This window comes from Lissotriton vulgaris, chromosome 6 (genome assembly GCF_964263255.1).
Source record: "Lissotriton vulgaris chromosome 6, aLisVul1.2, whole genome shotgun sequence".
Classification (NCBI taxonomy): Eukaryota; Metazoa; Chordata; class Amphibia; order Caudata; family Salamandridae; genus Lissotriton; species Lissotriton vulgaris.
The window spans coordinates 913,759,331-913,784,597 of record NC_141694.1 but is presented as its reverse complement, the minus strand read 5'-3'; the positions used below and the strand labels follow the sequence as shown (position 1 = coordinate 913,784,597).

At 47.8% G+C, this 25,267-nt stretch overlaps 1 protein-coding gene and 1 non-coding gene across 2 annotated transcripts in view; both read right to left on the bottom strand.

Annotated features, from left to right (window-relative positions):
* Nucleotides 1-25,267, bottom strand: part of RGS7 (regulator of G protein signaling 7) — a 2,226,031-nt gene that overhangs the window by 754,182 nt on the left and 1,446,582 nt on the right. The gene's annotated exons all lie outside the window — the stretch shown is intronic.
* On the bottom strand, nt 23,914-24,020 carry LOC147708155 (U6 spliceosomal RNA). The gene has a single exon (XR_015296933.1). It is a non-coding gene; the product is annotated as a U6 spliceosomal RNA (small nuclear RNA).

The window sequence follows — 25,267 nt, the reverse complement described above, 5'->3', positions numbered from 1 at the left end:
GCCAGAGAGCAAGCCGAGTCGAACCATCTTGGTTCTGTCTCTGCCTTCGGTAGTGGGACCGACAGAAGAGTTTTTATGACTGAACATAATTTACCAAAGTCGGCAATCAACCTTTGGTGATTGCCGTCCATGGATAAGCAGGAGTTAATCAGGTGGGGGTAATTAACTTGTACAGTGTTCAAAATTGCCCCACTGTCAACCCCTCTCCATTTTAATCTTAGACCATCAGACGAGGGTGTAATATCTCTTGCACCATTTATGTTTGAATAAACAGAACTAGGGACTACATCTAGGGTGACTATTAATGGGTTGTGATCCCCAAACGATGTCTCCATCACTGTAGATTTAACTACACAATCTAATAGGTGGGGCGTCATGAAGATATAATCAATGGTAGAACTGCAGTCCCTACCTCTAAACGTAGGAGCATGGGGGGCACTTGAATTGTAGCCTATTTCCATGGCGTCACCGAGATTGAACTCAGATAAAATATTCCCTAATTCAGTGCCCCTTCGTTCTGCTTGTTCTGAATGAGTCCTGTCCTTCATCCCAAGATCTATGGGTATCTTTGCATTGAAGTCACCCCCAATCAAGATCCCTGTCCCAACGTCTGGTTGTAGGCTAGATTCCAAATTATGTAAGATTTTTCAAAGAGCTTCAAAGTTTTTATTTGGTACACAATTAAAATCCTTATTATAAAAATTAATTAAATAAATCATGGTCTTTGTTTTATATTCCAAAATTTGAATGTTCAGATTCCCTCCTGACAAATCTCTGATGGTGCCACCAGCCAGTGTCTTAATTCCTATAAACAAACCGCCCACTGCTCGGCCAAGGCTGGGTTTCGGCGCTGTTACGCTAAAACAGTGGTATCCCTCGATGTAAAGGTTTTCAACAACCCAGGTCTCCTGAAACATCACAATGTCAATATCATCAATTGTCTTAACCCATTCAGGGTCTGAAAGCCTTGCTTCTAACCCAGCTACATTCCAGCTAAGGACTTTCAGACCGCTATGACCACGATGTCTAGTACACTTAGACCCAGGATTCCTCAATATATTCGCATCCAGATCAGGCGATGATATTCCCAGATCAGCATTACTTAGTAATGCGAATAAACATTCCTTATTGCTATTACCAGCTGCTGTGTGACCACTGTTAGCTTCCATAGCACCAAGTAATTTCCCCTGGATTATAGTTTCTTCCACTATTAGATGGCACCCCATGTAATCATTGCTTGTGGCTGTCTAATAGCAATTTGTCTTCGAAGGGGAGAGGAGGGTATCCCTGGGGAGGGCACCATCTATGGCGTGACTGATTTGGAGATGCCGGGAGTGTTCTGATGATGCTAGTTGATATTTAGTTTGCAGCTCAGCGAAAGATGCCTTTTTACCTTTAATTCACATATCTCCCACTGTGGATATTCCGATCATGTCCCACTTGTCGAACCCTGCACAAGCACTAAACCGTCGCAGGATATCAGGGTCCCACAGGGGGGTAGCCTTCGTTAGACGTCTCCTCCACCCCATCCACTTATGAACTCCATGCCACACTTCTATTGTACGAGCCATGGGGCCAGTTAAACGTAGTTTTTTGTGGTTAGTGTATAGTGCTCTGTTGTAGCCTCCCTTGCCCATTAGCCAAAGATCGGTGCAGAAACTGGGGTCTGTATGTGACCTGAACACCCACTTGATAATGGCAATTAGTTGCGACGCCTGGTAATAGAGACGCATATCCGGCAATCCAATACCCCCGTCGTACCATTCCATGGTGAGTTTGTTGATAGCTATTCGAAGCAACCTATTGTCCCAAAGAAAGTTTCTGATAATTGCTTCTATCTGTACAAAATAAGATTCGGGTACCGGGATGGGAGTATTCTGGAGGGCATATAGGAAGCGCGGATCACTGAAATAATATTGAATGCCAAAATATCGACCTGCAAGAATATCGTGTAAAAAATATTGACTGACAAAATATCGAGTTTCTATCTACAAACAGGTAAGTACAAAAATATTGAGTATAAAATATCGTTTACAAAAATATAGTTTTAAAAAATATCGACTTTACTAAAAACACTATTAAATTAAATTAATATTAAAAACTAAGTACTAAAATATACTTAAGAATACTTAAATTAACTAATGATAATTAAATAATTAATGAAAGTAAAAAAATAAAAAATATTTAATCATATTTCTTAAAACATATATATATAGTAACAAAATATAATTAAATAATAGCAAATATTATTAACGTACAATAACAAAAGAATAAAAATTACTATTCCCACTCCAGTGGGTGCAACAGTAGGGAAAGCGTTGGATAGCAAAGGGGTTAAAATTACTATTCCCACTCCAAAGAGTGCAACAGTGGGGAAAGCGTTGGATAGCGTAGGGGTTAAAATTACTATTCCCACTCCAGTGGGTGCAACAGTAGGGAAAGCGTTGGATAGCGTAGGGGTTAAAATTACTATTCCCACTCCAGTGGGTGCAACAGTAGGGAAAGCGTTGGATAGCGTAGGGGTTAAAATGACTATTCCCACTTCAGAGAATACAACATTAGGGAAAGTAAATAATTCATATATTATTCAAAAATCTATTTATTTACGTAATTTTTATAGCGCAACAAATACCCTGGGGTGTATAAAAATATCTATTAATAATTAATTTAAAACTTTTTTTACAATAATTAATTAAATTAACCACCTATTAATACTAATTAATTAAACATTAACAAATAAATATTTTATAACTTAAACAAATATAACAATTATTTCCAAATAAATAAATTGTAATTAGTTTTATTATTTAATTAATAATTAATAATTTAATTTCCACCCTATGGTCCTATAAACCCACTACCCGCTACATAAATTAAATTAGTTACATCTACATAAATTAACAATTAAACAATTATTATAAATTAATTAACAATTTTAAATTAATTAATTAACAAATATAAATTAATTACCAATTAATTACTATTTACTATCAATAAATAAATGTACATATTTAATTAATTATAAATAAATTACTTCCCACCCTATTCCCCTATAAACCCACAACCCGCTACAGAATTAAATTAGTTTAATTTACATAATTAACAATTATTCTATTACTCTAAATTAATTAACAATTTTATTTAAATTAATTAACAAATATAATAATTAGCAATTAATTACTAATTAATATCAATAAATAAATTTACATATTTAATTAATTATAATTAAATTACTTCCCACCCTATTCCCCTATAAACCCACAACCCGCTACAGATTAAAATTACGCAAAAAGTATTAAAACAAAATTCTTTAAATATAATTATTTATCACATAAATACACAATGTTCACACATATGATAACATAAAAATACACTATAAAAAATTATATATTATTAAAAATTCAATATATTGTACTATCTATATTATATACTTCGATATTTTAACTATCTATATTTTTTACAGTCGATATTACTTCACTTACCTTAAAAACGATATTTTTGTAGTCGATATTCTGTCCTGTCGATATTTTGTCCACTCGATATTAAATACACGATATTATGTCCAAACGATATTTTGGACTCGATATTATGTCTGTGCACCAGGAAGCGCGGCAGGGCGAGCATCTTGAATAGAGCCACTCGTCCCAAAAGAGTGAGAGGGAGTGTCTTCCAATGGGTAACATCCAATTTAAACCTCTGCAACTGTTCCAATAGATTCTGTTAAAACAATGCTGCATCAATGGTTATGAAGACGTTAAGGTATTTGAAACCACGGGTTCGCAGTTGGAATGCAATAACCACGAGGACTTTGTGGAGGGTCACCCCAGAGGGAATACATCTGAGATTTGGACCAGTTTATCTGGTAGCCAGAATGGGCCCCAAATATGTGGAAAATGTGGAGAACGCGGTGGAGTGAGCACACTGGTGAGGCTAGATAGAGCAGAACGTCGTCTGCGTATAATGATATGTGGTCCTCATGTTCGTCTGTACATTTAATGCCTCTGACACCTGGGTCGAACCTAATACAGACCGCCAGAGGTTCAAGGACCAGGACAAACAGGAGCGCCAACAATGGGCAGCCCTGTCTCGTTCCTCGGCAGAGGGGGAAAGATGTGGAGCAATAGTTGTTTACTGAGATGTAGGCATGGTAGAGCGTTTACAATAGTTTGATCCACCCAATTAACCTGTGCCCAAGCCCTATGCGAGTCAGAACCACGAACAGATAGTCCCATGCTATGGCGTCGAATGCCATTTTTGCGTCAAGCGTGAGCAATATTGCATTTTCTTCTAGTGTCTCTACCCGGCCCAGTGTGCCATGAAATCAGCATAAATTACGCGCCGTATTTCGTCCTAGCATGAATTCCAACTGATACGGGTGAACCAAGTCGGTTAGGTAAGGGAGCAGACGGTTAGCTAACAATTTGACCAAAATTTTGGCCTCCACGGTTATCAGCGAGATGGGACGATACGACAAGGATTCCTCCATAGGTTTACCGGGTTAATGAATGACCACGATAGTGGCCACACGGATATCAGCCGGGAGGAGGCCATTCTCGAAACATTCATTATATAAATTTAACAAGAGGGGGCAAGTTTCGTAGCCATAGGTTTTAGTAGCTTGATCGGAAGCCCATTAGGGGCCATCGCCTTACCCGAGTGGATGTCTTGGATATCTGAATCTCTTCGGCCAAGATATCCTCGTCTACAGTTTCCCTGACGTGTTAGAAGAGTTATGCGACATCGATTGTAGCGAGGAGATCTGGCGCTAATGGTGCTTGTGAGTGCTGTGGTAGTTAGTATATTTGTTCAAAATATTGCACGAACGCCTCTGCAATGCCCCCGGGGTCAGTGATCAGTGTGTCTGTAGGTCCCTTAATTGCTCGCACCACCGTTCCAGCCATGCCAATAATTTCCCAGTTTGTTTGCCCTGTTCGGAATTCTATGGCGGGTGGCAAGCGCGCGCCTGTTGGCGTCCTCCAAAAGCAGCTGTTTATAATCCTGTCTCATAATGCTAAGGGTATGCTGAGCATCCTGGTCAGGGCTCTGCTCAGTATTTAGTTCAAGTCTCAAGATCTCCGTTTCCAGTTCGCTCACTCGCCGGTTACGCTCCACCCTATGGCCAACCATCATGGATAACGCCCTCCCATTTATCACCGCCCCGGACGCACCCCAGAGTGTAACCACTGAAGTCACGGACCCTATATTCTCCTCGAAATAATAATCAGTATCTCTACGTAAGTTCTCTCGGATTGGCAAAGTCATATAATTGTGAACCACGTATCGAGTCTCGCTTGGGCGGGGATCGGTCTATTTGGTCATTCAATGTTAGGGTAAAGTCATCCCCCAACACCAGTGTACCCATGGGTAAGTGCAGTAACATCGCTCCTACATCAGTTAATGTCAAGCGTTGGAGAGCGGGAGGGGCATATACCGAGACTACATTGAGGACTCTTCCCTCCCAGATGCCCGTGCAAGCAGTGTATCTACCCTGGGGATCAGTCCACATGTTTTGTATCATAAAAGGGCAACCTTAATGGAGGAGGATCCCCACCACTCGGGACCCTGTCGTGAAGCCTGAGTGTGTCACCATGCGGTATCCTTTCCTATTAAGGGCCATAAAGGAGTTACCAATTAGATGGGTTTCGTGAAATAACACCATGTCGAGCCCCTGGCGGTGGATATATTGTAACACTATACTTCGCTTTATTTTGTCCCCCAACCAGTTGACATTCCATGTCATGAGTTTAAGACTTTTACCACTAGCCATTGGTGTCTACTGTAGGTATAATGAAATATGCAGCGTGTTTATGACAAGTGAAACTCTCGTCTGCATCCTTACGGATGGCTCCAGGAGTTGGACAGCACAATACAATGTTCCTACGCATGAATCAGAGTATTGAATATTTAAACCAGTGGTAATGTTCTTATACCAGATGCCATTCTGTCCAGCTGCACATAAACAGTAACACGTAACCCCAAACCCCCAACAGAGTAAACTCAAAAGAATCCCCATCCCAAAGAACTCACCCCCTCCCTGCCTCACTGCTCAGCGGGACTAAAACTGCCCGCCACCCCCAACATGCAAAGTGCCTGTCGCCCACCCATGAACAATTCCAGGGAACGCGAGCAACCCAACTCCCATTTCGTCCACTAGTAAGCAGATGGTGCTTTGCTCCCTGACCCGACCCCCGCCACCCAAACCCTTTACAGCGCAGGGGCCCATTATGATCCTCATTAGTCGTCTGGTGGCGCCCACATCGATAATCACAGTACAGCAACTAGCTCCTCAGCAAAATCGGTCCTTTTAGGTGAAGCCTAGCATGTTGACCCAATCTATCCCTTAGTGACTCAGGTAAATTAGTTAATTGTTAGAACAGCTACAGAATCCAGGGCCATCCACAATTCCTGATTGTCAGAAATAAGAGTCAGCATCGTCCCCAGCACTAGACATGAGTAATCTAACTTGCAGGAAATCATGGTAGCAACACCACATTACCGAAGGTTATCCGAGGGCCCTTGACAATCCCACACAGTATTACCAGGCACAGGATCAGTGCCCTCCCGTATGTCCCTGGGAGTCAGAGTCAGAGTCAGAGTATGGTGGAGAGCGCCTCTGCTGCTCCACCACCGAAAAAGTACTTTTACCTTTTTTCTCTACCTTGCGCCAGCCATCAAGCCAGTCCCAGACCTCCTCCAGGCGAGTAAAGAACCAGGATTTCCCGTTGGCTTCCACTCGTAGTTTAGCAGGGAACATCATTGCATATTTGACCCCTTGGTCTTGGACAGCCCGCTTCACCTCCAGAAAACTTTGACGCCGTTTCTGTACTCTCAATGTGAATTCTGGAAAGAACATGATCTTACTATTCTCCAGTGTGAGTGGTGGTGCCGCCCTCGCCATTTGCAGAATAACATCGCGGTCTCGGAAGTTAAACACCCGCGCCAGTAACGGCCGAGGGGGTGCCCCAGGCTTCAGATGGCCCCCGGCACTCGGTGAGCTCTCTCAATTGTGTAGTATTTGGAGAGTCCTCTGGGTTGTAGATGCTTAAGGAATAATTCCTCCACAAAGAGGTCTACCGCCTGCTTCTCCCCTCATTCCGGCTCGCCAATAATGTGGATGTTGTTCCTCTGCATTAGGCCTTCAAAATCGTCCAGCAGCAGGGCATTGCTTCATGAGAGGAGCTGAGGTCAGTGATCTGTTTCTTGAGCAGGGCGGTGTCAGTAACTAGTTCCTTAGTGGTGTTCTTCACAGTTCCCACCCTCTCAGCCATTTTCTTTATGTTTTCTCTGATCAGAGCTACATTTCATTTGTGGCCACCGTATCTATCTGCACCTCGTGAGAGGTCCGTATGGCTGTGATCGCTGCGAGTAGGTCCTTATTCGACGGTTCTGCTGTGTTACCCGGTGCCCCCTCCTGTGTTCGCTCCTCAACTGGCTGCTTCTGCCAGGCGAATTTCTCCAACTTGGACTGGGTAGCCGTCCGATTAGTACGGCCAGATGCCATTGTCTTATTATCGCAGAATCAACACGAGCGAACCAGGGCACCGCTGCTACTCCCCGCCGCCTGCGGTGAAAACCTCCACCCAGCCTGTCGGTTTTCACAGGAAGCACCCTCCACTAGAGAGGGGCTCAACCTGCCTTCACACACAATGGGCTCGGTCAGATATAGAGTGTACACCAGCCCTTCCGTCTCAAGGGCTACTGAAACAGAAGGGCTGGACCCATTCAGTAGCAAAGTCACTTCCAAGCATCCGAGGGTCTCGCCCCTATCGTGTGGCGAGCCTGTCTTGAAGGGGGGCAGAAGACTCAGGGGCCCCTGGAGCAACGATTTGCTGCCACCAGCAGGCCAGGTGCTCAAAAACGTCTGCTCCTTATCAATTTTGCAAGCTTCACAAGTAGATAGGTCATACCTTATGTGAGTCAATGCAACTTTCAGCCACACAGGGCTTCAGGGCAGCACTCCCAGGTCGCCGTATTCCAAAGGTGACTGGTACTCTATGGCTGCTACTCTGGGTACCATTTACTTGACCCCAAACCAGTGGACACGTCAATGGTGCAGCATGAGGTCAAAGCAAATTAATTTATATCCCGCAAGGTCGGAAACAACTGGGTCCCAGTGGTAGGTTAAATGGAGAATGTTGTCACAACTGAGGGTCACTACCAATCTGCTCCCGCTGCCCTAGTTATGCACCTTGTGCCCTGCTGCATGGGGTGGGGGGCGTCACACTCACTGCCCAGCTTTCAATTAAGCCCCTGTGTCTCTGCAGCAAGCAGCTGCCATTCACCACTCTTCCGGGTGTTCAGGATGTGTTTCCCGTAGCATTGCCGGTACTCCATGCCCCAAATGATTGTCGGCCCCCAGTGCATCTGCTCCAGGCTACATAGGCCGCCCACTGCTTCCTTTATGTCCGAGCACCGGGCCGCAGGGCCGCCCCTGGTCCGTGATCACGCCACAGCACTTAAATGCAACCACACTCCAAGCGGGGGCCGCTGTAACATCTGCCGGGCCCTCACCACTCACCGGACCATCGGGGACGACTCCCACAGCCGTGACAGACAATCCACCTGCGGGTGTGCCAACGAGGTGAGCTCCTCGTGTATCGCTCTGGGCTCTGTCCGCACAGGCCGCAGCCGTGGTCTTGCTTAGCACGCCGGCAGTGTAGCACGGCACTTCAGCCCAAGGGGATGCCCAGGAGGCCTAGGTCTCCGGAGCTCCCGCTGATCACCTTCACCGATTCGCCCCAAACTTGAGAGGGCGGCTGCCGGGCACCACAGCCACCGATTAACGGTACCAGGGCAGGGATCGGGCCAGCAGGAGCAAGGTTTTACAGGTTAGATTGGGAGTGGCGCTTCGGAGTGAAACTACCGAGCGGCCATTCCCGTCGGCGGTTAGCCATGCCCCCATTTTTTTCCCATTCTTGATAAGAAAAAACACATTGAGTTTGAGCTAAAACTTTCGCCAACATTTTTTAAACCAGAGGGGATTCGTCTTAGGAGTTCATTAAACGATACCAATTACCCACTCCACTCAACTTCGAAATATACAAGGCATTGGCTGATTTTCCAGGAGGGCTATTGAATATGAGATTATATTTTGTTTAATGATTAGTTTGAATAAATTCAAAAAAAGGTTTGTTGTGACCATGACATCTGGCCTGCTCTTCTTCCCAAGTAATCATCCTGCCCTTTATAACAAACTGGTTAACTATGCTTGTTTGGGCAACAATGAGGCTAGCAACTGGGAGTCAAAGCACTTCAATTAAGAAGATTTCCATTCAGTGTCCCTGAAATGCAGACTAAGAGCTGTGTCAAGGCTGCAAACTATTTTTGCTGGTTGGTCTGCACTCTGGCAATCTGCCTTTACTGCCTCTGTGCTCACCGAGTAGAGGTGGGTGAGTCAATGAAAGCGTGAGCCAGGCTTGAGCATGAAGCCCGGCTCTGGCTCAGCTTGAGGTCCTGGTGGAACATCAAGCCCATAGTTAGCTGAGCTTTTTCATGTGGCTCCTGCCTGCCTGCCGTTACCCATGATGTAGATTCAGAAAAGGGGGTGGTGATGAACAGAGTGTCTGAATTGAGCAGACCACTCTTACCCAGTCCAAAGATCAGGGCTTGATCCATCACCGTTATTTATCTCACTGCCCCATCCCAGCTCAGAACCTGGCTATATGCAAATCAGTCTGTCCCTGGCCCAGTGCATCATGGGAACAGGGCAGACTAAACTACCAAGCCAATTCTTCACCAGAAAGGAAACAAGCTACCGGGGACCGGTTTCTGGCATTTCAGCCGTCTTCGGCCCGGCTTGCTTGAATCCTGATGGAGCAGTGAGAAAGGGACTCATGTCTGAGTATACCCTGCCACACCTATAGTGGCCAAAATCGATTCAGAAAAGGGGGTGGTGATGAACAGAGTGTCTGAATTGAGCAGACCACTCTTACCCTGTCCAAAGATCAGGGCTTGATCCATCACCGTTATTTATCTCACTGCCCCATCCCAGCTCAGAACCTGGCTATATGCAAATCAGTCTGTCCCTGGCCCAGTGCATCATGGGAACAGGGCAGACTAAACTACCAAGCCAATTCTTCACCAGAAAGGAAACAAGCTACCGGGGACCGGTTTCTGGCATTTCAGCCGTCTTCGGCCCGGCTTGCTTGAATCCTGATGGAGCAGTGAGAAAGGGACTCATGTCTGAGTATACCCTGCCACACCTATAGTGGCCAAAATCGATTCAGAAAAGGGGGTGGTGATGAACAGAGTGTCTGAATTGAGCAGACCACTCTTACCCAGTCCAAAGATCAGGGCTTGATCCATCACCGTTATTTATCTCACTGCTCCATCCCAGCTCAGAACACTGGGTGAGAGCTTTCTGCTTAATTCAGAGACTCTGTCCCTCACCACCCCTTGTTGTAAATATTTTTGTCCACCCTAAGCGTGGAAGGGTATTCTCAGATGTGAGACCCTTGCTCATTGCACCATCAGGATTCAAGCAAACCGGGCCGAAGACGGCTGTAATGCCAGAAACCGGTCCCCGGGAGCTTGTTTCCTTCCCAGTGTAAGAATTGGCTTTTGTAGTTTGGTTTGCCCTGTTCCCATCATGCACTGGGACAGGAACAGACTAATTTGCATACAGCCAGGTTCTGAAACTGGGATGGTGCAGTGAGCTAAAAAACGGTGTTGGATCTAGCCCTGATCTCTTGACTGGGTAAATATTGTTACCCATGATGTGGCATTAGGGCCAGAGCTGCCACCAAGACTTGTGCGTCGCTGAACATCATGTGCTTCTGGACAAATCGCCTAATCTCCCCCGCTCAAGAATGAATGTGAATGTGTAATGCAACTAACGTTCATGTAAAACACTCCAATACCTTCAGGTCGAGTTCCTGCTATATAAAAACTGCAGAATAAATGCATAAAGAGGTAATAATGAAGCCTTAACATAAGGAAAGGCAAATAGATACCCATTTCCTTCCTGATTTGTACACAATGTAAACGTTCTTGAATTTGGAAGCAGCTTTATAATGTTTCACGTGATGTTTATGGTGTGAATTACACAGCAAACATTTCCAGGGCTCGGCTCAAGCACCTGCTCTAAGATTCGAGCCAGACCCTTCGCTCGGCTCTCTCTCCTTGTAAATCTGTTGGATGCCCATCTCTATCCGCAGACTCAGCTCTAGGTATCCTCCTCAGAGCGTCTTGCCTGCGCAGTGGATCATCTTCAGAGGGAGTGACCACGGCATCTCCAGGTAGTTTGCAAGAGTGTGATCAATTGCTCAGCGCACTCTACTGTCTAAAGGAGCTTGTGCTGCTTTCCATCACCTCTCTGCTGTTTCACCCTCTCCCGCACTAACCTAAGTGGTAAGATTACCATGTGACTCAATGTCACCATTTTCCAGTTCTGGGTGTTTAGTAAACAACATTATGCCTTATGGGAGTCGTAGTCTTGGTTCTTTTTAACTAAACCAATTGGACTACCACAACTGAAAGCAAGGATGTTAAAAAGAAAACCCCAGACCCAGAACATAGTGTTCCTTTTTCATGGCGTTATCTCGTGACCTAGCTACAGGATTTGGTAATGTTGATCTGGTGGCATCATCCTATCAGACCAAAGTTTTTAAGGTGTGGCCTTAGACACAATGCACCAAACTATTAATACTTGGTCACTAGATTGTATCCATTGGGCTGTTGAATTGTCATCCACATTTTGCTCCTACTCAATACAACATACAACATGGGCAATGGATCAACCCATTTTAACCACTGGCCTCTTCAATGAAAAAGCTCTTTCAAACTGTGCTTTAAAAAAATAATCTTTAAAAAAGGTTCTTTATTTTGCCAACACTTCAGCTGTCCAGTTAGATAATACTTTATTTCCTGTCTCCTTTGTAGGCCTCACCTGAGGCAGTGCACGCACTGTCCCTTGCAGGACAAGTTGGGAAGGCATTGAGCACTGTTTGCTTGCCAGAGGGGACTTGCTGTCTCACAGTCCCTTGCGCCAAGAGGAGTGGTTACCTCCCGCTTTCCAGCGCCACCGTGCTTATCGGGCTTGCCCATCTTTAGCAGTGCCGGACGCATTGGACACTGTTTGCTGGCTGTCCTAAAATTCTGTGCCCCAGGAGGTGGAGCGCTTGGCCATCCCCACTGCACGGGACACATGCGGGTCACGCCCAAGCCAAGGGTGGGCCCGTCTTGCATGCTTTAGCGCCCGGTGGAGGCTTGGCTGCACCACTCTCCTGTCCTTTGAATCCCAGAAAGTACAAACATTAATTTTATATTTTTTTCGGGCTGGATAGAGAAAGCTCTAATCCAGTACTTGTTCCTGGTTTGGCTGTTGTGCAGGTTGTACATTAATATGGAGAAGAGGAAGTTGCTAGAGACATCCGTGAAGACCTCCACTTCTAAGAAAGGATTAGTGTGGCAGTTAGTAGCAACATCCTAATGGAAATTGGCACTCTGATTGAGGAAGTTAAAACAATGTTGAAATCCAACCCTCCATCTAAACTTCTGTCGGATCCTCTACAATCATTGTGCCTTGGTGCGAAGGAGTCAGGGATACTCTTGGCAAAAATATTTACCAAAAATGCAGGAAAAAGTGACAATGTTATTCATACGCAGTCTTGTAAGCCTTTGGGCCTGAGAAACAGTTGCATTGTGCCGTAACCTCTAGACATTACACTTACTGTACTCCATTGCCTCACCTCCCCTGACACGTATAGCGTGCCATGTAGCACATGATATGCCCATTCAGCTAGTACAGAGCTTGATGACAGATGTGAGCCGGCTCCCCTGGGGAATGCAGGGGCTATAGTGAATCAAGACAAGAAAGGCCCAGAGAGCACAATCCTCAAGTATAAGTACATTTGAGACTAATATGATTTATAGTCATAACAACAATGAATCCAAATGCAATCAACAACTTATGATGTAGGACCGAACAAATCAGTGGATAAAGTTCATATTTATGCCATCCTTTTCTTTATTAATCCATAAAAGTTATTTTCCAATTGATAAAACGACAGCCGACACGTGTTTCGTCCGTACTCTCAATTAGTACAGGGACTTTTTCAAGGCTAATAAAGCTGGAAAATGCGGCGCATGTATCATCAAATCATATAGATATAGATATGAACATAAGGCTCCAGAGTCAATAAGAAAAGTCCAAATTATCCGAATGGGTCAAGCGCAGTGAGGTAGCTGGGTAGAAGTCAAGGTGAGGCTGACACTATGTACTCCAAATATATAACCACAATCCAAAATATCCATGTGAGTCACGCGTATTGAAAGACCAAAGTAGATGGCAAGATGAAGAAGTCAAAACGGACTCAGCACTGGTTAAATATTTTCCTCATTCGAATAAAAGAGATTATAAAAAGAGCATACTAATGTTCCTATGGAGTCGCCTCAATGATATGTGAGGCGCAAATGAAGAATCTAGCACCACTTGATAATGGCACCCTGTAAGCCATCTAAGCCTTCTACTTTGGTCTTTCAATACGCGTGACTCACATGGATATTTTGGATTGTGGTTATATATTTGGAGTACATAGTGTCAGCCTCACCTTGACTTCTACCCAGCTACCTCACTGCGCTTGACCCATTCTGATAATTTGGACTTTTGTTGTACAGATTAGTAAGAGTACCTTGAAACTCCAGCAGGAGGCTGGTGCTGGTATTAAAATGCAGAAGAAAACACAGACTAATCCATTAGCACCTGCAGTGGAGATTTTCATTGTAAAAGTAACAAGTACTGCTACATCTGGGTAAGAGTTATGGGGACATATGAGTGCTGACAAACTTGTCAAGGTGGAAAACAGGTTCATGAGGAGTTTATTAAATCTCTGGAAGAGTGTCCCTGTCTTCCTCAATTTCTAGACGTTGGTATTTATCCGATTAATTTTAGTCCGATGCTTAGACCTATTTTGTTTTGGGCACAGGCTCTGGTCTACAGAGGAGCTGGAATCATATAGTTTACCCTTAAAGGTACTTGCCAGATCCAATGGTTTTCAGAGGATTATCTGGCTTGCTTTATCAAATCTATGCCTTATGAGGTTGGCTTGGTGAATCTATGGGAAACCGTGACAAAGCTAAGTAATTCCCACGTTCATTGGTTAAAGATTGCTTCAAGAAGTATCTATGGGTGCGGGAACTGAAAAAAGCCAAGTCAGGTAGTCTGACAGACACCTTTATAGATCGCAGGATAAACACTGCTTATGAATTGTTTCTTGTTGCCATCCCTAGGTGTCAAGCAAAGCCACTCTACTAAAAATGGAGGTATGGCGTTTTGCCTGTAAACAGTTTTTCTATGAAATGGGGTAAGAATAACTGTAGCTCTAGTAAGTGCTGTTCTTGTACTTTAAGAGAGGAATCCCTCCACCATGCTTTATTTTGCAATGCTTAGGTACGGCCATGCGGAAAATGGCTAAAGCCAATATGTAAACTTTTGGGGTTTAGCCAATATGAAGTTTCAGTAAACTTTTACTATCAGACACAAGAGAAGTGGTTGTTGTGCCAGTGGCCAAATACCTTCTTGCAGCCTGGCTCATTCGTAACCATAGTGGTCGCTTACAGAACAAGCATAAGGCTTCCGCTAGCATTCCAAGATTGTGTCCTGGACCATTCTGGCATCCCAATTCTGCAACGCGAAATAATTTAAATCTAATAGAAATGGGGTAGGTGGCCAAGGTAATCAGATTTTTGCAGGTCTTTACTGTCCTGGAAATGTCAATTGCAATAACGACTGTTTTATTTGTATTTTTTTAATTGAGCATTTGCACTGTACAGTGTTTGATGGCTTCACAGTTGAAATATGTTTTATGCATTATATTTCTAAACTACTATTTATTATCTCATCTATGGATGGGAACTGTATGGATTGTGTTTACTGTGGTTTTATGGATTTTATATCAGAAATAAACTAGTTGACTTGACTTGATGGTTTGTTAGCTTACAGTGGGCCTATAGCCCAATCCTTTGCTTACCATTGGTGGTCTTCATCGCCACTCTCATGTGCTTTGCTCTCTCTCGTCAGTGTGTGTCAGCTTCACTTCCTCTTCTTGTCTTTGGCCCTTCCCAGGAGCATGCTCCAAGTACTCCTGTCCTTCCACTGCTCCTGCTTCAGGAGGCTGCTTTTTAGGTTGCTCCTGGGCAGCGCGTGTGCTGCTCTGCGGGGTATGCAGTATTCAAGTATGGACTTGAAGCTCCACCTATACTTTTTCTCGGCTTGTGTCATTGTCCTTTGTAAATGCTGGCTTCTGAATTGTTAATAGGCTTGTTAGTCCTTCCTTAGTACCGCCTTGTCTTCCCTTCCCATGAGGACTGGACCTTTTACTTCTGTTGTTACATGTATGTCTTATTTAGTCTGTAAGCACTACTTACTTTAATGAGTTTCTCCTACTGCAGGCATGACATGCTTTCCTGCAACATTCAGCGCCCCATGTGCGTTTTCACTTTCCAAGCAGCCCGGGACAATGGCCGCCGCTTCTTTTAAATGAAATAGGTCTCGCATTTAATTATCAAAACAGATAAATAAAAAGCATTGACATTCACAATACCAATATCTTAAACTCTTGCGAATGCAAGATCTATTGCATTGCAAATGATTGTTTATTTTTGTTAAAGCACTCCATGAGAGTGCATGTGTTAGCAAGCTGTCTCCCTCTTGTGCCCCCCCCTGACGAGACGTCCCGCATTTCCCCGGAGAGTCCTGATTTTAAGAAGACTGTCTCGGTGATCTGACCCTTTTCTTCATTTTAATAGATGTCCCGGTTTTTGGGACAAAGGTCAGGCAATTTAACAAAACAGAGTTGAAATATATTCTCTTATTTTCCAAGTGCCTTTGAAGACTGGAAAAATTAGCACTTCATCTCTTTCTGTAGGCACCTTAGAAGGAGGCCAGCTGCATGCTCTCTGCAGAAGGAAGACAGTGTGGGGAGGAAGGCAGGGGGCCAGGATGGAGGTTCTGCCATTGTTAACTGTAGCTTTGTGAATGTGTGTATATACCCGATATATATATATAGGCACATATTTACATGGTTTTGCAAAAACCGGGACAGGTCAGATATGGAAGGCTTTAGTCCTACTTTCATTTCTGGCCTGTCACGGTTTTTGGTTCTAAAGATCATTCTGGAACACCATACCCCCGACCCCTCCGTGTCACTCTGTCTTTCCTGTATGTTTCAGGAAAGGGGGGGCGCTCGGCCCCCACGCACACATGGCTGGGCCCGGCCCCCCCTTGTGACCGTCGTGATTGGTCCCGCCGTTTGGCTCGGAGCAGTTTTGCACTTCCGGGTCAAGGGGGCGGGACACGTGGCTTTGGGGGGTTTAGTAGCCGGGGGAGCGCGGGAGGCGCCCTCTTTGTCTTCCGCGCTTTCCAGGCTCGCTCGCTCCTAGCCCGCTGTGGGGCTTTTAATTTTCTCTATTTGTGTTTTGTAAGTGCAGTTAGAGTCAGCCGTTGGCGCAGTTTTTTCGTGGAGCGAGACGCCTGGTGTTCGTGGTGCAGAGACGCCTGGTGTTCGTGGTGCAGAGACGCCTGGTGTACGTCTCATCGCGAGGAGAGGGTCCGACCATCTGCGTTGGTCATTGGAACATCGAGACAGCGGTGACGCAGCCGTTCGGGCCGAGGTCGCTTGCACGGGATCAGGCTGGTCAGGAGACTATAATTACACAAGGTATTTTGCGGGCGTGAGGCAGCGGGAGAGCGAGGAGCGGCTCGAGCGTGTATGAGACTCTGCATGGACCCGATCAAAAGCGGTGCGAAGCAGTCGGTTGGTATAGCAACTGGATGGGAGACAAAAGAGTTTTTTTGTAAACGATTGCTCATTTTCTTAGGGGAAGTACAAATTTGGACTGTAAACTGCCTGTTACTATCTGGGGACAGTGCTGGAGACCAAAGGGGAATTTACCCACTTGAAGTATAAATGTGGTTTAAACTGCTGGATATTTCCTTAGGGGGCAGCGCTGAACTTGGTAAAGATTTACATTTGGGGATACATTATATATGTGATATTTCCCATTGAAGGGAATACGTTAGAGTAATACCTGTGAGCCGGGTGGCAACTCTGCACTATATAAAGTTAATTATAAAACGGCTTGTTTTACATTTATTGACTGTGCCTGATAATTTAAGGTGTTCTCTATCATTTTACTCTGTATGCTGATGCAAGTAGAATAGGCATTGTACTCAATGGTTTATGAGGCGTGATTTTGGGCAAATCACTTAATCTCACTGTACCTGGGAAAAGTGAACTGTGTTTTCTTTTTGGCAACAGCTTGGTTTTACATTAGCATATCTTCTGATTCAGGCCAAGTTTATTACACTGTATTGTTTGCACAACAGCTTCTTTTGCACTAGTATACCGTTTGATGCATCCCCGTGATAGCCTTGTTTGAGTAAGGGTCACTGGGGAGCTGAATAGTCATTGAAATCAGGCGGTGCGATTTAATAATGTCAATCAAAAGCATTTGGAGAGCACTTACACAGTTTGGGACTAAATTCCCCAATTTTGAATAGCCTGAAGTCGGGTTTTTCACAATTTTTCTCATTTTAGGAGCACAAGACAAGGGTCGTTGCGGACCGGGTAGCTGAGGAGCTCACAGTAGACGGCGGTTTCTGAGGACACGGGCAGGCCAGCATTTCACTGCTTCTGGCGGGCCGCGGGGCTGGAGTTCGCTCGCCCAAACACTCCAGGCTAGCTGGTGTGTGCAGTCACAGTTGCGTGGTGCCTACGGCCAGCTCGTGAGCCTCCGACTTGGGCAGGTACAGGGCACATTGTGCAGGTAGCTAACAGAATGCACTGTGTAGTGTAGGTGTAAGAGCATTATGTCGGCCAGACAGGGTGCAGGGAATTCCCGCATGGAATTAATGTTTAAAACAATGATGCGCAGAATGTCAGCAATGGACAAGAAATTGGGGAAGGTGGACAAGTTGGGTAGGACTGTCGCTGAGCTGGATGCGAAGGTTGAGGCACAGGCAGGTCCGGCGGCAAGGCCTAAACGGACCATAGTACCGCCCAAACCAAGGGGGGATTTCGAGATGCCACCGAAACGTAGCAGAGCTAAAAGGGGTGGTGGTCGCCCTCTAAAGCCCATTGTGGGTGAGAGGTCTACGACGCTGGTACCGAATCAAGCGCCTGTGGCACCTGGGTCACCCACGCCCGCTCCGCAAATCTCAGTGAGCGTGCCAATAGCGCCAGTCATGCCACCCATTAACCCAGTCCCTGTCAGTGTACCGCTGGTGGCAGCGCCAGTGAGTAACCCAGTCCCCGTCATTGTCCCGCTGCTCGTCGCGCCACCGAGTAACCCAGTCCCTGTCACTGTCCCGCCGGTATTTCCAGCAGGCCCATCACCTGGGGCGGGCAAGGTGCCACCAGAATTAGCGGCACAGATAGCCGCAGTGCTTCCATGGTTGGGAATTGGGGGAATGTTGCCTACGGCGGCAGACCCTAGTGCAGAGGCACAGAGAATGGTTTCACAAATCATGTTGGCTAGGGGCGAAAGCAGCACGCCGGGCGCACCGATTTCTCCCCAAACAGGTCCAGTGAACGGCAAGGGCGCAGTCAAGGACGCAGGATCAACGCAACCCACAGAAAGTGGTAAGGAGGTTGCCCTGCCGGTACAGGGCGAAGGCGCAATTCCCTCCAGGGGTGAGAGTTTGGCCCAGCATGTTTCTCAAAGTGTGAAGGAATTGATTTGGGCGGATAAATATATTAATATTTTTTCATTGTTGATTGATAACAGGGAATGGGAATATGCCAAGTCACAGAAAGAGATGATGTTGCCTAGTGAATGGCGATCTCAGTTGTACAAATTTAGGGTAGAGGAGACGCTCAAAAACTGGATCAGGGCTTTTTCAGTGTTTAATGCAGTTACCGCTGAACGTTACCCCGGTATGCAAGCTGAGATGGCTTGCTATCAGAGCAGGATTACAATGTTTAATGAGAATCATGGGGGAGACGCCTGGAAAGAATATGACATAGCTTTCAGGAAAGCGAGGGAGTTTTACAGATCTTTAGCTTGGGACAAAGTTGACTCTATTTCCTGGCATTCTCAGTTTGAGAAGGGGCACTCTGCAGGTACTAGCGCAAACTGGAACAAAGGCTACTCCCCCAAGCCTCACCAGCCCTTCCAACAGCCCTTTCGGCCAGCTCAAAGCGGGGAAATGGCCAATAAGGTCAAAGGTAATACGGGTGGGAAGGGAGTCTGCTGGGATTTCAATAGGCGAACCTGCAACAGGGCACCGGGCACTTGTAAATTCAGGCACGCGTGTTACAAATGCGGCCATCCTTCCCACCCAGAAACGGCATGCCGGTCAAAAGGTAGTGCGTCAGGTAACAGAGGGAGGAGTAAACCGGAATAGTGGAGGTTACCCCCTTATTGCGCATTCACCTATTATTGTGAACGCTATGATCCCTTGGCTTAATAGATACCCAAACCATACTGCCGCAAGGACGCTCCAAGAAGGTTTCACACACGGTTTCCGGATTCCAGCTGGCGGTTATACTGGGACACCGCAGTGTAAGAATCAACTGTCAGTTAAAAACAACCCCGGGGTGGTGGCAAACAAAATAGAGAAAGAACTGCGCGTAGGTAAATTAGCGAGGCCTTTCCCCCACATCCCTGTACAGGATTTTGTTTGCTCGCCTTTAGGAGTGGTCCCAAAGAAAGAAAAAGGCGAATATAGGCTCATACACAATCTGTCAGCACCTAGGGGCTTATCATTGAATGATGCGATTGATGAGTCCATTTGTAGTGTAAAGTATGCGTCTTTCGCCAGGCAGTTGAAATGTTGAGAGTTTTAGGCCCTGGGGCACTGATGGCGAAATCAGATATCAAGGCAGCGTTTAGACTACTTCCTGTACATCCAGCAGACCAACACTTGTTAGGTTTTTCATTTGAAGGCAAATACTACATGGATAGGTGTATGCCCATGGGTTGCTCTATCTCCTGTGCTTATTTTGAAACATTCAGCTCATTCCTGGAGTGGGTCCTGAGACAATCTACGGGCCACCAGTATGTCATGCATTACCTGGATGATTTTCTTTTCCTGGGTCTGGCCGGCACACAAGAGTGCGCGAGGGCATTGCAGGAATTTTGCGTGCTCATGCGTGCTTTTGGGGTCCCGCTCGCGCAGGGAAAAACAGTAGGGCCACTGACATGTCTGGAATTCGTGGGAATTGAATTGGACTCCACTGAAGGCTGTTTTAGGTTACCCAAAGAAAAGATTGAGAGATTCAGGGCGACCCTTGAACTATGTTTGCGGAAAAAGAAAGTCACTCTACAACAGTTGAAACAGACAGTTGGCCAGTTAAATTTTGCCTTGAGGGTCATACCTATGGCACGCCCATTTTCCCGCTCCATTGCGCAAGCCATGAATGGCCTGCAGGACAAACACCATCGCACACGACTGTCAGTCGAGGTTCGCCAGGACATGCGGATATGGATTACATTCCTGGAGGATTTCAATGGCAGAGTACTGTGGGGTGCACCCACGCTGACCTCGGCAGAGTTAGGACTATGGACTGACGCTGCCGGCAGTGTAGGGTTTGGCACCATACTTGGCAACAAGTGGGTGGCACAAAGATGGCCCAACTGGTGGGATGAGAACGGTTTGACAGCAAACATTGGGTTCCTGGACCTGTTCCCAATCTGGGTTGCGTTAAAGGTATGGCCCGAGCAATTGGCTAATCGGTCGGTCATTTTCTGGTCAGATAATATGACCGTGGTGGAATGCATCAATCAGCAGGCATCGCGGTGTAAGTTCATTCTGCGCCTGGTAAAGGAGATTGTGCTGAGTTGCATGAAATTGAATGTACATTTCAGGGCCAAACATGTTCCAGGGGTTTTGAATAACGCAGCTGATGCCCTTTCTCGCTTTAAGATGCAGGTATTCAGGGAACACCTACCGGCTGCAGAGGCCTTCCCAGCTCACTTCCCATCGACACTTTGGCAGATTGGTGCCCCCACTACATGACCTCATGGCAGTCAGCCTAGCTCCCAGGACCAGGACAGCGTATGAAGGGGCGTTCAGGTCTTACTGTACATTTCTGGGTCATGTTTGGAGGGACAGATGGGATCTGGAGGCTGGTTTTAATGGGTACATGGACACATTACACAAGGAAGGGCGCTCAGCGGCGACAGCCAGCAGACATAAGGCAGCAGTTTCCTTTTTCGCACAAGCAAGGGGAGCCAGGGATCCTACGGACAGCTTCATAGTCCAAACGGCCTTGAAGGGATGGCGGCGCCTACAGGCAAACACCGCCGATAGCAGAAGACCGATTGGTCTAGAACGGTTGACAGCAGTATTCCTCGCCCTACCCAACACATGCAGTTCTTCGGGAGAAGTGACGTTATTCAAAGCTGCCTTCTCCCTGGCTTTTTACGGGGCTTTCCGGATAGGCAAACTAGTTGCTAACAACAAACTGGACTTCAGATGACTTGAAGTTCCACCTATCCTTTTCCTCGGCTTGTGTCACTGTCCTTTGTAAATGCTGGCTTCTGAATTGTTAATAGGCTTGTTAGTCCTTCCTTAGTACCGCCTTGTCTTCCCTTCCCATGAGGATTGGCCCTTTTACTTCTGTTGTTACATGTATGTCTTATTTAGTCTGTAAGCACTACTTACTTTAATGAGTTTCTCCTACTGCAGGCATGACATGCTTTCCTGCAACATTCAGCGCCCCATGTGCGTTTTCACTTTCCAAGCAGCCTGGGACAATGGCGGCCGCTTCTTTTAAATGAAATAGGTCTCGCATTTAATTATCAAAACAGATAAATAAAAAGCATTGACATTTACAATACCAATATCTTAAACTCTTGCGAATGCGAGATCTATTGCATTGCAAATGATTGTTTATTTTTGTTAAAGCACTCCATGAGAGTGCATGTGTTAGCAAGCTGTCTCCCTCTTGTGCCCCCCCCCCCCCCCCCTGACGAGACGTCCCGCATTTCCCCAGAGAGTCCTGATTTTAAGAAGACTGTCTCCGTGATCTGACCCTTTTCTTCATTTTAATAGATGTCCCGGTTTTTGGGACAAAGGTCAGGCAATTCAGCAAACCAGAGTTGAAATATATGCTCTTATTTTCCAGGTGCCTTTGAAGACTGGAAAAATGAGCACTTCATCTCTTTCTGTAGGCACCTCAGAAGGAGGCCAGCTGCATGCTCTCTGCAGAAGGAAGACAGTGTGGGGAGGAAGGCAGGGGGCCAGGATGGAGGTTCTGCCATTGTTAACTGTAGCTTTGTGAATGCCCCGGTTACTTACCGGTAATCTTCATTACTCCGAGTATAGTCTTCCTCGCCACATGATTTACATAGTGAGCTTTAGCTCCACAACAGAACCCTCCAAAGCAAAAAGAAACTACCTCCCACCCCCTCCCAACATGGCCGACCAGTCCCACCTGACCTCTATAAGAGGCGGGCCGGCCCAACCAATCAGCCTGATCTACCAAGCAAACAATGAAGCCGATAGCCAGACAGGGAGGGGGGGAGGGAACTCATGTGGCGAGGAAGACTATACTCGGAGTAATGAAGATTACCGGTAAGTAACCGGGGCATTACCTCCTCGTAAGTCTTCCTCGCCACATGATTTACATAGTGAGCAAATACCCAAGCCAACAAGGCTTCATTGACCACCATAACCACAACACCACATGGTGATGCAGAGAAACCAACCCAAGGTTGATGTAAACAACTGAAAAGAGAACAGGGACCACAGGAAACCTGAAATCAAAGCCTCCAGGAAAAGGAGGCCAACCAGGAGTCGCAGCTCCAGCACTCAGAACGGCCCCAGCGAAGTCCCCCCGGGACAGCTAGAGACCCACGAACCAGGCGGGAGACGAACACGCCGAAGACAGACCAATACTCCACAGAGGAGACACCCACTAAGGGGGCCCAGGGAACAGAGCCACACCTCGCAGACCGACCCTGGGCCCCCGCCGGCTCCACCGAACCCAGTGAAGCATAGGGAAGGACGCCAGCCTGTGTAAGCCCGCGAACCATGGAGGAACGAGGGCAAGTGGCCCGAACGAAACGGGTGTTATGGCTGAGCGGACAGTGGGATTTGTACCTGTGACCTTGAGGTCAAACACAGTCCCCTGCAGTGCAGTTAGTCCACTGAGCCACCAGACCCGGTTACCCCCCAAAGGGCATAACACAGGCCATCCCACTGGGAAAGGAAAAACGTGCGGCTAAGAGAAGCCAAAACAGCACGCCGAACAACCAGTACGGACAAGGGAGGAACCACGCTGGTCGGAAAAAGCGGGAAGACACCACCCGAGTACGAGGCCCCAGGGAAAGGACCCCGGGACGGACACGGGGGACACGCCGGAGGAGCAACCCCGTCCGGCAAAACCCGCAAGTAGGGCGGGGAGCGGAGGAACGACCCCCGCACGCCCCTCCGCCCAGCAGACACCCTCGCCACCAGGGAAACCTGACAGGCTAGGAACCGTTGAGGGCCGGGTCCCAAAAGGGCGGGCCCCGAAGAGCTCGTAGAACGAGAGAGGGAGTATGCAAGTGTATTGCGATGTGCCCGGCGCACGTATCGCCCAAAAGGCAACAAGGTGCGTGCCTCGGGAACCCGACCAGGTATTCCCATGCGAGATCTCCCATCCAGGTCCCAACCAGGCCCGACCCAGCTTAACTACTGAGACCGGACGAGAACAGGCGTCTTCAGGGTGGTACGACCGTAGGCTGCAGGATACAAGGTGAGAGTCAGGCATCCCGCCACAAGGGGCCCAAGTGGAGAATAAGCAAGCATCCGCCCAGAGATGCAGAGTGTGAGCCCGTGAGACGAGTAGGCACCGGCATGAGAATTCTCGAGTCCATGGAAGCATAGAAGCCCAAGACCCACCGTTAGGCGGGGAATCGAACTCAGGCCAGGACCAATCTCAGCTACCGGGACTGCCGCCTCCAACCCCCGAGCTACACGTCTCCACTAACATGGAACGCTCCACGAATCCTGCGGGTCCTCCTTGTGCAGGAGCCGTGCCAAACCACTCTGTATCTTTCCATTTATGTATACGTGCTGCCGAAGCGAGCACTGGAATGCCTGCGGGAGCCCAGCAGCAAAGCCACAACCCCCGAGCCAGCAGCGTCCTCCGCTCCAGAACCAGGCCTGCACAAGAAGGCAGGCCAGCCGACAAGAGCCGGCTCAACACCGACGCCGAGAGCGGGGGACCCAACCACAGCCCGGGAAGATCCGGGATCGGCCAGGAGGCATGAATCGCCAGCCCGGTCAAAGGAGAGGGAACCCGGGGCGGTGGACCCCGCCGGGAACCAAAAACAGGAACGCCCCCACTGCAACGGTCCAAACAAGGCCATGCGCCGCCGGGCGTCCATGAGCACCCCGGCCCTGCCCAAGCGCCACCTGCCGAGGAACCGCGATCTCAGAGGGCACGGGGGAGATCCAGCAGACCGAAAGGCCACGCGAAAGACCGGTAATAAGGACCCGGAAGGAGGAGCAGAACCCGGGCCGGAGGGCCGAGCCCCCCTCCGTGAACAGAGACCTCGGAGGCAGACCGAGACGAGGCCCCAGGCGTAGAAACACCACCGGGGCAGGGCGAGACCATGCCACGAAGGCCAGACCCGACTCCGTCGGCCCCCGGGGGAAGACCGCCCGCAGGGCCGGGACCGGTGACACCCCCATCAGGGCGCCCAACCCGACCCAGACCCGGGGACCCAAGCCCCGGCAAATGGAAAGCCACACGAAAATGTGCAGGGGTCAAGCCAGTCACCTCCACGTGTATTAACAGTGCTGTCGAAGCAAGCACATCAAAAACGGCCGGCCAGGAAGACATCCAGCAACCCCCGAAGCACGAGGTGCTGAGCGGCCGCAGGAGAACCCAACGCCAAACGACCCGGCGCCAAAGGACGCCCCCCCCCCTGAAAGAACCAGAGGGAAGCACCGGGACCAGGCACACGCCCCCCCCGAAGGAGGACAAGCCCGAGACGAGGACCGAAGGGACCACCGGACATGGGCCAGGAAGCCGACGGATGAGAGACACCGCCAGATGTGAAGCCATATTCCCATGGGGGGGGGCAAAAACGAGGCCGTGAGGAAGCACACGGCCAGACAGGGAACCCCCAAGACCCACACCCGGCGAAGAAGATCCACCAGGCGGGCCAGGAGTACAGCTCCCCCCCAGGGCCAGAACGTCAGCCCAACGGAAGAACTCGCCACCGCGAGCGGGAACCCCCACTCGCAGGTATTAACAGGTGAGGCACGGGAAGGGGCCGGGACCCCAACCCGTCGAGACGGTGGGACCCCGCGGGACAACCGCCAGACTAG